The sequence below is a fragment of the Mesoplodon densirostris genome, chromosome 20, assembly GCF_025265405.1.
Source record: "Mesoplodon densirostris isolate mMesDen1 chromosome 20, mMesDen1 primary haplotype, whole genome shotgun sequence".
NCBI lineage: Eukaryota > Metazoa > Chordata > Mammalia > Artiodactyla > Ziphiidae > Mesoplodon > Mesoplodon densirostris.
Window position 1 is genome coordinate 25,366,043 of NC_082680.1, and position 13,637 is coordinate 25,379,679.

Here is a 13,637-nt window from a genome sequence, read left to right on the forward strand (position 1 = left end):
TACTGACATCACACTTTCTGATCTTCAAGGTTAGAAGATCAGATTCAGATGTAGCATGTTCCCAGATTCCTTAGAATTCTAAGCCAGACTATGGCAGCATTGAGAGGGCCAGTCCCCTTCTGCCCAGGCTCTGGACTGCAGCCTGCATCTCTCCCTCCTCTTCTCATGCTGGTTCCATCCTGTGCTGCAAGGGAACTTATGAACGTGCATGTGGACATGCGAGCCATCCAGCTTTGTACTCATCCCAGAAGTAGTCCATCTTTGGTCATGGTTCTTTGGGTGTAGGGATAGGCATGTCAACTTTGCCATCTATTCTTTGGAATTAGAATCTGGTGAAGAGCCTGCAGGGGCCCAGGAAGTGTTTGGGCAATGAATTCTGAGGTTCCAGTGCCCAGAGATGTTCTCTGCATGAACAAGTCTTTTTAGCCCCAAGACTCTGCCCTATCAGGAGGAGTTCAACTAGAAAGCAGAGTGGGGCTCTCAGGGGCCCAGGGCCCAGTGCAGGGATACTTCTTGCCAGATCTAGGGGTAATTTTGTAACTCAGGCTGTTGAGTAATGATTCAACAATGTACAAGCAATCCGATTGGTTTCATTCCCATCCAACCACCCAAAATGCTCTTAATGAATCATTGTGCATATTTAGTCTTTATCTTCTCAGTATCTTCAGCATTCACTGGGGAAAGTGAGATAGACCTGGAAGATTTGGTGGGTGCTCCTTTTCTTTCTTTTATGTTTGGAAGGAGGGTGGGGTAGGGGAGGAGATACAGAGGTCAGAGGTTCAGATGTGGAATACAGCTTTTTGCTTTCTGTTGCAACATGATGGAATGTAAGGCACTGCTAAGATAGTAATGAAGGGGTTTCTCGTTCATTTATGCTTCATCGCTATCTGAAAAGTATGAGACTGCATTACAGTTCAATTCATTACAATTCACTTTGCCCTTCTTAACTTTGGCATCATAGTCTTTCACACATGGCATTTTCATTTTAGTATGATAGGTGACATTCAAGAGTAACTATGATTTCTAATACTTGGTTCAATAATAACTTCACATGTTCACTGAATAAACAGATACTGAATACTTTTTTTTTTTTTTTTTTTTTGCGGTATGCGGGCCTCTCACTGCTGTGGCCTCCCCCGTTGCGGAGCACAGGCTCCGGACGCGCAGGCTCAGCGGCCATGGCTCACGGGCCCAGCCGCTCCGCGGCATATGGGATCCTCCCAGACCGGGGCACGAACCCGTATCCCCTGCATCGGCAGGCGGACTCTCAACCACTTGCGCCACCAGGGAGGCCCTGAATACTTTTTATGTATCAGGTACAGTGTTTACAGGCTGGGAATATAATAGTGAACAAGATAGACTGATACTGTCCTAATTAAATTTACAATCTAGTGGGGAAAACAGACCAAGAAAACGGGGGGAAATTATCCATTTTAACAAGTAGCCTCGAGGAGGGAAATAACACAAAAGACTGAAATGCAGAATAAATAGCGGGACTGCTGGATCTACTTCAGGTCTTTGCTCAAACTAAGATCCCTTTTTTATAGAGGCCTTTTCTGACCTCTCTAGTAAAAACAGCAATCATTCTATTCCAGCACTTCCTATTTCCTTCTCACCTTTATTTTCTCACACATACATGCACTCACACATGTAATCTGCTTACTTGTTTCTCTCTCTGCTTATATGTAAGTTCTATGAGGTCAGGGACTGTTGCCTTTCTATTATAATGGTTGTTTTTATTTTTTCTTCTGGGACTAGAATCGTGCCTGGCACAGAGTAAGTGTTCAATAAATACTTGTTATACTTGTTGAATGAATGAGGTAGTCAGGAAATGACTTTCTGAGAAAGAAACATTTAAACTGAGACCTAAACATGGGTCCCGTCCTACAGGCGGTGGGAGGGGAGACCTTTCCAAGTAGAGGAAAATAGCAGATGCAGAGACCCTGAGGCAGGAATGAGGTTAGCATATCAGGGACTTAAGGAAGCCCATGTGTTGGAAGCAGGTGTTGTGCAGTGGACAGAGCAGAGGTTGGAGACACGGGCAGGGCAAGGTTGTGCTGTTTACAGATGAAGGTAAAGGTTGGGTTTCATTGTAAATACACTGGGAAGAGACTAATATAATAAGAGAAGCAAGATGCTAATATAATAATCTAATTTGGGTTTACACATGATGTTAAACACTCTTGGTTCTGTGTAAAACAACTCCTGGAGGAAGACAAAAGTGTAACCAGAGAGACAAGCTATGAGGCTATTGCAACAACAGTGATAATACAGGCCAATATGTATTGAGCACTTACTCTTTTCTGGCACGGGTCTAAGGGTTTTACAGATTATTACATACTGTATAGGTAAAATTTTAGCTTAATTAATTCATAGATTCTATTTTTCCAATGATTTTTCTTAAGCTCTGCCTTTCCATATTATAACCTACTTAAGTATAAAATCAGATATAGCAAAATTTTTCATAGTTTTAAGGTTACTACGTTAGCATTTAATGGGGTTCCAAAGAGTACACCATGATTTTAACATATTCGTCACCATAAAAAATTTGAGAAATGTTCCCATAGATATTTAAGAACTACAATTGATTCTTAAGCATTTGAAACTGATGCTTGGAGAAGAATAATAATCTAGCCATGTGTGGGAAAATCTGGATTAGGGGATATTCTACAGTGGGTATTCAGCTGGGAAATGAGGAGGGTAATCTAGCTATGAGGATGAGGAAGCCTAGATTATAGCATGACGGCAGTGGGAAATATGCATAAGAAGATAAGGTCAAGAAAAACTGCAAAAAGAAAAGAATTTGACTGAATATGGGGAAAGTAGGAGAGAGTGAATTTAATTTTTTTAAAAATTTTATTTATTTTTGGCTGTGTTGGGTCTTCCATGCTGCACTCGGGCGTTCTCTAGCTGTGGCGAGCGGGGTCTGCTCTTCATTGTGGTGCACGGGCTTCTCATTGCGGTGGCTTCTGTTGCTGTGGAGCACGGGCTCTAGACGTGCGGGCTTCAGTAGTTGCAGCCTGTGGGCTCAGCGGTTGCGGCACGCGGGCTTCAGTAGTTGTGGCTCACGGGCTCTAGAGCGCAGGCTCAGTAGTTGTGGCACACGGGCCTAGGTGTTCCACATCATGGGGGGTCTTCCCGGACCAGGGCTCGAACCCGTGTCCCCTGCATTGGCAGGCGGATTCTTAACCACTGCGCCACCAGGGAAATCGAGAGAGAGTGAATTTAAAGATGTCTCCCAAGCTTTGGGAAATACACATTTCATGATATAGAGGTATGTGGTGGACACCGTTAATCCCTGCCCAGATGCCCTTTATGTGCAATTGCATCTATTCCTCAACTGCTGTGGGGGTGACCCTTTAAGACTCACAGTTTTCCTCTTATCTGGAGAAACGCCCTCAAGGATTGTCTGCAGCAGAGAGGCTGAAGCTGCCCCGACCCCAACTCCAGGGATGTTACATCCTCCCTCCCAGGGCAGCTGACAGTAATGACTGACCAATATGGGACCTCAAGGTGGGACAACTCAGAGGAGTCATTTGGGCTTCAGAGCTCCCTGAAGAATCCGGCTGAGGCTGGACGTCAGCTGAAAACACATCTTTGCTTAGCTTCTGCCCCTGCTTTATCTGTTTCCCTCACTTCCTTACAGACTTCTCCTGGGAGCATTTCCTCCATAAATCACTTACACAAGAATCCCCATCTTAGGCTCTGCTTCTATGCTAACTGACCCCTGAGAGAGGAGTGGGGAAATACTGGTGCAACGGACACAAAAGGGAATGTAAGAGCAGAGTGTGAATTTGGACTGGATAGATCCTACCAATCTCTTCCCAGGACAGTCTGTGTCCTGTTGGAGCACGCTTCACACTAGATGGGCAAAATAACAGCTGGAGGGGAACACTGAGAGATACTGAAGAAGGCAGGTGTGTTTCAAGTACATTTGATCAAAATTGACCTTCTGATATCAATTCTTTAACTAGAGAACCAGATACCCACTGAACCAGTCCTAAGTGCGTTTTCTTGAGTGACCCAAAATTTAAAATCTAAGGACTTTTCAAACAGAGAATGGAGAGCCCGTGAGCACCTGAGGGATCAGCAAAACCCCCCCAACAATTTTTCAAGTGTTTTATTTTTAGCACAACTGGATTTAAGTCATTTTGCAAGCGCTCTTCCCTTCAGTGTTTAAGCCCTTGGGTATTTCAAAGGAAATTTAATCCATATGTTTCTGATTCATTTACATTTTAAGTCATAAAAATGTTATTTTTATAAGAGCTGTTTGATATCCAAGAAACTTTCTGAGCCTTTTTTTTGTTTCAGTCTCTTTAAAGTCTTGTTGGTTGGAGCCAGGGAGCAGACATGGTGTGTGATGCATCACCCGAAAATGTGATCCAGACAGACGCAACCATAGGCTGACCTCAGAGCAACGCTTGCCCCATCAGCCAAAAAATAATGGCAACGGGACGATCAACAAAATTGGTCTGGACACCAGAGAATCCTTGAGAAACACACGGGAAGCCAATGGCAAATGATAATAAAGATTAAAGTGGAATTCATTAGTGTGTCACTGATGTGTTTGGTCATAAAATGACCAGACTATCAGACATTACAGCAAGTTATCATTCCTGGCAGCTTCCAGGAAGATCTGCAGACTTACTGGACCAAGTCCCATATCACCACCCAAATACTTTCTGCGAAGAAAATCATGCCTTTTCTCAGCATTGTATACAATAACAAAACATCAAAATAACAACATCCAAAGGGCTTTAGGTCATTTATTGCACGTTTTTACTACAGAGTACCAGGCAGAGATGAAAAGGAGGGCACAAATACACATTTCATGGTATAGAATGGTGTTCGTGTTACATTGTTAAAAAAAGAGAAGTATGGTGACAAACCTGTACATGGTCATTAGGACCACATGTTTTATTAATAAAAAAGAGACATCAAAAATATGTTTATATATACATACATTAAAATATTTGATGGTAATTATGTCTGCTTGGTAGAATTGGGATGTCTTCCTTTTGTTTGCTTGTTTTTTTTTTTTAACTTTTCTACAATTTGCATTGTGTGACTTAAAACAACTTTTGTCTGCACTTTAAAAATTGTACGGAATAGTATTCCTATAATATTGTAAGAGAGCAATGCCCTCTTTTTCTCCTCATTTCTGTTCCTTGGGAACAATAGTGCATGGGGTCCAAGCTGGAGCGGGTGCTAAGGCAATCACTGGATGATCGAATCGTCTCAGAGTTGATGGAATGCAATTCTTCATCTGGAATGGCTGAATCTATGGTGACCACGCTTTCTGGACCCCAAACTGGTCACACCGTCTAACATGTAGGGGGTATATGACAGGATAGATTATTTTAAATCAGAACAGTTCTCAAAATTCTAGGACAGATGGTTGTTCTGGCTATAGGGCACGTTGCTTCAGAAAGGAAGAAAAATTCTAAAAGGTAATGTAAGGCATGCTCTAAAGGAAAAAATAATGGCTGATAATTTGTAAAACTGTAGCTGCTGGTCCTCAATGTCCACCAAGAAGTACTCTTTTGATTCTCCCTCGTGTAAATGCAGACAGCATTTTAAATCCAAAGGACTATACCTTTCACATCTGTTGGCATCTAGTCAGGTGCTGTTTAAAGCACTGCCTGCACAAAATGTGCATGGCTGCCAATATTAATCATCTCATAAATTCTCCCGAAACCGGTAAAATGAATGCCTTCTCCTGAAAAGCCAGTCTCGCTAATATCATCAGCACCCCATTTTCTCTCTTTTTTACTACCATCCCCACCAACCTCAGGGCTGGTTTGGAATAACAAGTCATTTTCTCTTCTGTTCAGCTGAGCTCATAAGACCCTCTTTGATCATAAAGACAGGATAAAGCAAAGCAGACCCATCCTTTTCTGAGGCCCTGTTAGTAGAGAAAAGTTAGATAAATAATCCTTAATGCTTTCATTTTTTTAAAAAAAACATGAATCCATAGCCTTCCACTCAAAGGGAATAGGGTAAGTGGAGAATTCAATTAATTATCATAGAAAATCAAGTTATTTCAAAACCCTGGAAAGACTTTCTGCTTTAACATTCTGTGATGATTCTATTTAAATATATTGTATTCTCACCTTCTGGAATGGCTGAATTCATTTTAAACAGACATTAACTTTGAAGCTCGAAAATGATGAAAAGTTTAACCGACTGGCCTGTCATGGTTCACTATACTCTCCTACCAATCTGCTCAACTCACAGGAATATGAGCTCTCAGTTCCAGGTCCTAGGCGACAGCTCTCCAAGGCTGGCAAATCTCTCCTCCAAAAGACAGCATTTTCTTTAAAAGTTCACTAGGGCCCTGGTTACAGATGGATGTCATGTATGGAGAGATAATGTCCACTCGAAATGAGACCGACATAAATTAACCTCAAAAGTCCCTCATCCCAAAGCAAAGCAATAGGATGCTTTCTTGATCCCCTGATCTGAGAAAAGGGGTGGGGGGGGAGGGAAGGGGGGAGGGAGAGAGGAAGGGCGGGAAGGAGAAAGAACTTGATTTGGTCTTTGAGGTTTGTGCCCAGTGCTCCACTACCGTCACTGTGCCATGGGGTTTGGACTCAAATATCACCAAGTCAGTGGCAACCAGCATTAGATTTGAAGTGAAATATTGTTACAGGTTGTAGGTGCCTAATAAATATCTCATCATAGTAACTAATGATTCACTCATTCATTCAACAGCTAACTCAAGAGCCCACTAAAATGGCAGCCATCAGGCACTGGCCTCCAAGGATAAATACACTAGCAGCTGGACAAACAAGCCAATTAAAAGGAAAATTCAGGTGGGTCGTATAAAACAATGAAAACTGTATTTGGGGGCTTCCCTGGTGGCGCAGTGGTTGAGAGTCCGCCTGCTGATGCAGGGGACGCGGGTTCGTGCCCCAGTCCGGGAAGATCCCACATGCCGCGGAGCGGCTGGGCCCATGAGCCATGGCCGCTGAGCCTGCGCGTCCGGAGACTGCTCCACAACGGGAGAGGCCACAACAGTGAGAAGCCCACGTAACGCAAAAAAACAAACAAACAAACAAACACCTGTATTTGGTACTGTGAGAGGGAAAGTAACTTTCCCAGAAAAGCTGGTACTTGAGATGAGTTTTGGGGGGTTGGGGGGGGGGTTGTTTGTTTGTTTCTGGCCACACCACGTGGCTTGCGGGATCTCAGTGTTCTCTGACCAGGGATCAAACCCAGGCCGTGGCAGTGAAAGCCCGGAATCCTAACCACTAGGCCACCAGGGAACTCCTGAGATGAGTTTTAGAGAAGGATTAGGAGTTAGTCAAGCCAAGGGTGGGCGGCAAAAGAGTTTGTGTACACACTGGAAATTAACGGGTGAATGGATTTTTTGGTGTTTTTTGGTCGGTGGGTATTATATACCTACCAGTTAGAGCTGGTGGGCTTATAGATCCCTCCCCCACCAAAAAAAATAAAAATAAAACATAAATAAGAACTAAACTGTGATCACACTTGTATTTCAAAATGATTAATTAGAAAAATCTATTTTGGTTTATTTACAGAACCAGTGCCCCTAATCTAGGAAGATAATTTTTTTTTTCATCAGAAGTCCGAAGACGTTTTATTCTATGGCTGCTATGGAATCATCTACAACCAAGCTCAGACTTTACTGGAAAGCAAATGAGAAAGTGCGCCACGTTTGAGGGTACTGTACTATTTTTTAACATAGAATAGTATGTGTTTGGAAAAGCGTAGACTTAGCTTTAAAACCCAGCTTAACCACATAACAGCTGTGTGACTAAGCAAAGTAGCCTTTCTGAGACCTGGTTTCCTCATCGGGTTTATTAGTAGCAAAAATTCCTTTCCGTTAATAAAGCTGTTGGGAGAATTACATTCAACAGTGTATATAAAGGTCCTAGTATCTGGCACTTAGTGCACGTTAATTCTGTTTCCTTTCCCTTTTCTTGGGGACAGGGGGTCTGAACAGGGGAAACGAGATAACCCTAGCTCACGATCTTCAAAGCAATGCTCATGTGCAGGCAACACTGATATTTGCTTAGCTGGCCTCATGTAAGTCAGCCAAGCCAGACTCAGGCTGATTATGTTCCCTTTTACCAGCCGCAGAAAAAGTAATATTTAGTTATGGATCTTGGATGCCAGGAGAGAGCTGGTGCTCACCATTTCATTTACACAGTGGAGAGACACCTGCAGCGTAGCTTGCAGAAAACAATTGTTATAAAAAATATCTCCCCCGGCAGCAAAGACACTTACAGTTAATGAGCTAATAAATATTGTCAAGTGACCTTTCTCCTGCCAAGTATTAAGTTGTAAAGAGAGGGGAAAGGGAAGGACTAGAACTGCGTGTTTGCTACAGAGTTCAGATTGGGCTCTTCTGGCCAACTTTTATTACTATCGACCATATTTTAGGCGTATCAGTCCACTCATTCTGACTGTCGGTCCATTCATACTGCCTGACGCCGCAAGTTCTCTAGGGCAGAGACCTCCTCCGTCTTCTAGGCTGGCGTCTGTGGAAAGCACAGTGTTCCTCTCCATCTCGGTAATGGACCTTTGCAGGATTACTTCTCCTTCTGCTGCCAGTGGAGGATGGGGTTAGGTCCTTGCTGCAAAATCAGCCATTTTCAGTTTCATATCCAAGTCTCATTTTTCTCCAGGGACTGATATGAACACTTGTTCTTAATATTTGCTAAAAAATACATGAATTTACAACTTCCAATCCTGACACTTCATTCTAGATACCTGGACTAGTCCAGTTACCTTCATTTATTCATTCATTCGTTTATCCATTCATTCATTTATTTGCTTGTTTGTTGTAGCACAACGATTCAGATGGTATCTTCCGATCATTTTGATTATCCCGAGAACAAGATCCGAACTTTTCACCTTGGCTTTAGGAAGCCCTCCCCGATCTGCCTTCTGACCTACACACTGCCTCCCATTCACTCCTTCCAAGCAGGCCGCCTCCCTTCTGTTCCTCAAACATACCAGGCATCTTCTGGCTCAGGGCCTCCGTGCTTGCTGTGCTCTGCGCTTGAATTCTCTCCTTCCTGACCTTTGCACGTCTGGTCCCTTCCCGACTTTCAGTCCTCAGCCTTCATACAACTTCCTCAGACTGGTCATGCTAACCCTCTCTGCAAGGCGGCCGTTCAGCCTCTTACCACAATTTCACTTTTTTCGTCTAGCTCCATCAAAAGTCTCTCGATCATTTCTTTACTTGCTTATTTTTTTTGGAATTTGTGTCTTTTTTAACTTTTATATCCCCTTCCCTGGAGCAGTTCCTGGCACAGAGAAAGGGCTCAGTTAATATTCATGAAGTCAGTGAATGAATGATGGCCTGCCTTCCTGATGTGGGGCTCACCTATGTTCCCCTATCCTCCCCACTATCAGTTATTTGGTGAAATTCTGTGATGTCTGACAGTCAGCAGTTTGGAAAGGAGCAGGGGTTTCTGTCTGAATGTGGGCCTGGCTGTGCCCTGAGAACAATATAGGGTCTCGTTTCCTGGAGGGCCTGGTGACAGAACTGATCCAGGAGGCTGCCATATGGTACATTGATATGCACCTGCCATGAGAACACAGTCTAGAGCACACACTGGAGTAAACAGGAAGATTATGGAAAATGACTGGCAGCAGAGAACCTGACATTCTGCCTCGAATCTCTGAGGGGAAAAAAAGCCTAAACTGTTGGAAAAGTCTACATATTAACTGGCACGTCATATACCTCCCCCAAGCAACACTCATTTGAGAAGAAGGAAAAAATCTTCCAACATTTTTTAGAGCTGAATACCAAGTACTTTTGCTTTATTACATACAGCGGGCCAAATTCTCACTCTGTGTACACATCCAAAATGCATGTGTGCCATGCAGCATACCTGGCGGGGTAAACTAACTGTCACAGCAGAAAAGATAAACAAGCGCATCTCTTATTTATGGTTATGTTTACACTTCTAGCTTCCAGGCAACTTAATTATTTGATTTTAATGCATATGTCCTTGTCAGAAGTTATCAGCACCTGGCAAAACGGACTCAGCCCAATGTCTTGATTTTAAAGTACAGCATGTCAAGCAGAAGAAATTATAGAAATATTTTTGTCCTTTTTTTTTTTTTAACACGTGAGAACAAGATTCCAGAGAGGTTACATGGAAGCTCTTTGGGGGAGAAGTAACCTTCTCCCTCAAAGTTCTAGAAGTCCAGAGCTGAGACAAAGTAGAATACATGTTATAGAAATGTAAATGCACATTAATTTACTCATTAACATATTAAAAGTGAAACTCCAAATTCAAGCCATAAGTTTGAAACGGAAACATGCAATTCAGTTAATGGAGGAATTTTACCTACCTCATGTATTATTCTATGACACAGAATTTGGACTTAAACTCACATATACATAAATCACATATATATTGTATTCTGCCTTTATTCCCTGAACTTGATTTTAAACTTGATAGTTACTAAGTTGCAACACTAGTCAAGCCATTGCTTTCTTCTATGACTTGGTTTTCAATCTGAGTATTAATGAGTGGCTGTAAAGCACTTAACAGACAGAAGAGCCACACACAGTGTTATCTGAATGTAAAGATTTTCAAAGGACTAGTTGAAAGTTACAAAAAGAAAAATGCTGAAGTGGCATATACCTCCCACCCACTTTTCTTGTAGCTCAGTTTTCTAAGAACACTGACATTATTTACAAAAACTATGAACTATCAAGAAGATATAAAAAATGCCACGTTGCTTAAGCAGAGGCATTTTAACTAGGCAGATGGCTGGAAAGATCAAAGGCCACATATGAAGTCATTTTTTGAGTACCACTAATACATTAGAGAACTTTAATCACTTAGCCTAATTTTAAAAGTTTTAAATGCTCAATAATAGCTGCTTTGACCATAAGAAAAGAGAAGGAGGGGAGAGGAAGGAGAAGAAAGTAAAAGAAAAAAGACAAAAAAAGATTAAGTAGCCCTCTTTGCAAACCAAGGCAATTAAAGAGACATCTGAGAATGAAAAATGAAGGAAAGAGATCAGCTCTTGAAGCTGAAGTAAGTGACTGTGATATCTGGCTTCTAGAAGCTGGACACTGATATCACCCACTATGGTGGCAACACCGGAATCTCTATAGGGAAGTGACTTAGGGACAACCATCCTGCTGGAAGTAGCAGCTAGGGGCGCATCGGGACGGTGCATTCACAAAGAAAGCACATTACTTTTACTGTAAATTATATGTTTATTTGGGTGGCCTTAGGGCATTGATAAAAACTGGAGGGTCAAAAGCGCCTTCACATACATACAACTCGCCCTTTAGGTCTGCCACTGCAGTTTGAATATACATGTACCCCCTTATATACTGTATATAGTGGAGAAACAACAGTTAGTGAAGGAATTAGTGAAATGAAGAAAAACTCGTATCTTATTAGAGCTGGAAGGGACTCGGACATCATCAGGTCTGTGATCTAAAGGTCACAGGAGGAGGTGAACGAAATGCTGATAGTTACTGAATCTGGGTGACAGGGACATGGGGGTTTTGTTATTGTATCTTCACTAATTTATGCATATTTTTAAATGTTATAATAAAAGTGAATGAAAGAAAGAAGGATGGGGAGAGAAGGAGGGAGGGAAGGAAGGAAGGAAGGTAGAAGGGAGGGAGAAGGAGAGAGAAAAAGAAAAAAGGAAGAAAAAGAAAGGAAGAGAGAAGGAAGGAAAGAAAGAAAGAAAGGAAGGAAGAAAGAAAGAAAGAAGACAGAAGAAAAAGAAAGAGAGGGGAAGAAAGAAAGAATGGAAAGAAAGAAAGGAAGGAAGACAGGCCTCAAGTCTCATGGAAAAGAAACACTGGTAGCTCCCCCCTAAACCAAGGATGAAAAGTGACCACAGCAAAGGACTCCACACTCCACACTCTGCGCTTACACGTCTATGTAAACCAGGACCCACCGTCTGACCCTACATTTAACATGGGTCTTTCACTTTCGCAGAAACTGTCGCACCAACTGCCTCAGCTCTTGGGAAGAAGTGACCCCTTTTGAGAGGATCGGCAATGAGGGTCTGGATCTATCCAAAGGTAGAAAATCAGACATGAAATCGAATTGCCCCACGTGTTCAGTCCTCTGTCCATCTTTTCTGTGCCACTCGAAAGGCAAACACATCTGCCGCCCAGCTGCACAGCTTCATCACGGACAACCAGATGGGCTCTTATTTCATGGATTCTAGTTGCAATCCTTGTACAGACTCTATTATTTTTTGAAAACCCTTCACTACTCAGCAGTCCCAGAAATGCATGTCAGCTCTTCATATGCCAAATTACTCACCTGCCATTTCAGAGGCCAAGTTCAGAAAGTGTTTAGACGGGAACTTAGAGGAACTTGACTCGATGAGGAGGGGGAATTGGCTCTTCGTGGCAAACTGAAACGAGCAGACAGACCTCCTCGTATTCCACGCCAGGTGTGGTTTTTCTCTGCTGCTGAGTACTTATCTGGCCCTCCATAGGCTAAAAAAACCTCTGGGAATGTTGGTGAGGTCCCTTGGAAGTAATTTTATACAAGGCCCAGTCAATTCACTGGAAGGTTAGTAAGAGCCTGCTAGGTGCCAAGTACTCTGCTATGAGCTGGAAATACGGTACAAATGACCTCAAGAAGGTCAACGTCAAGTGGGTAAGATTAAGAAAGAGGTCAGCAATGATAATCCACTGTGACATGTATTACAAGGTGTTTACACAAGCGCAATCACAGGAAGACAGAAAGAAAAGGCTACAAAGAGGACATGGCATTTGAGCTGTGTCTTGAGGGGTGACAAGGCGGGCACCTGCTGACGGTATGGGAAGGCGAGCAGGAGAGCGCTGGAGGGGGAAGGGACGGCAAGCAGCGAGGCCCTGGCCCGCACACGGGTGTGAAAGGCACACACCCCATCCATTGGGTGGATCAAGCTTCGGGCAAACGTTATTATGTGTCTTCTGTGTTCCTAAGCTGGGTGGGGATGATGCAGACAGGACTCAGGAGTGGTCCCTACACAGAAGGGCTCATGGTAAAGTCTGCTCAGAATTGCTGGTGAGCATCTCAGCTCGACTCAGACTGGAGGTCAGAAAGGTCTCCGCTCCTGCCCTGGGCAAGAGCATCTCACACAGAAGGAAACTCAAGTCCCCCAGGACTGAGGAGCTGAAGGAACAGCAGGGCCATGCAAGCCTTAGGGACCGGTTCTGAGTCAGCACAGCACGGCTCTGTCGGCGCTTCCTCACCCCTTTCACTGGATTCTCCTAGATCCTTTCCTGTCTAAAATCTGCTTCTTGACTACCCTCCCCCTGCAAACACACACAGTCACCAAAGACCCCACGGCAGACTTTCCCCTGGACTGCCTTTCCCAGCAATGCCTCCGACTCGAAACTGTGTCCCTCCCCCAGAAAGCCCTCCATCCCTTCAACTACGAAGACCTCAGCCCCGACGTTCAGAGGAAGATGAGCAAAGTGAGTGGGAAGATGCAAATGATTACAATGCTCTCAACCTCCCTGAGGCCTGATTTTTTTTTTTTTTTTTTTTTTTTTTGCGGTACGCGGGCCTCTCACCGCTGTGGCCTCTCCCGTTGCGGAGCACAGGCTCCGGACGCGCAGGCTCAGCGGCCATGGCTCACAGGCCCAGCCGCTCCGCGGCACATGGGATCCTCCC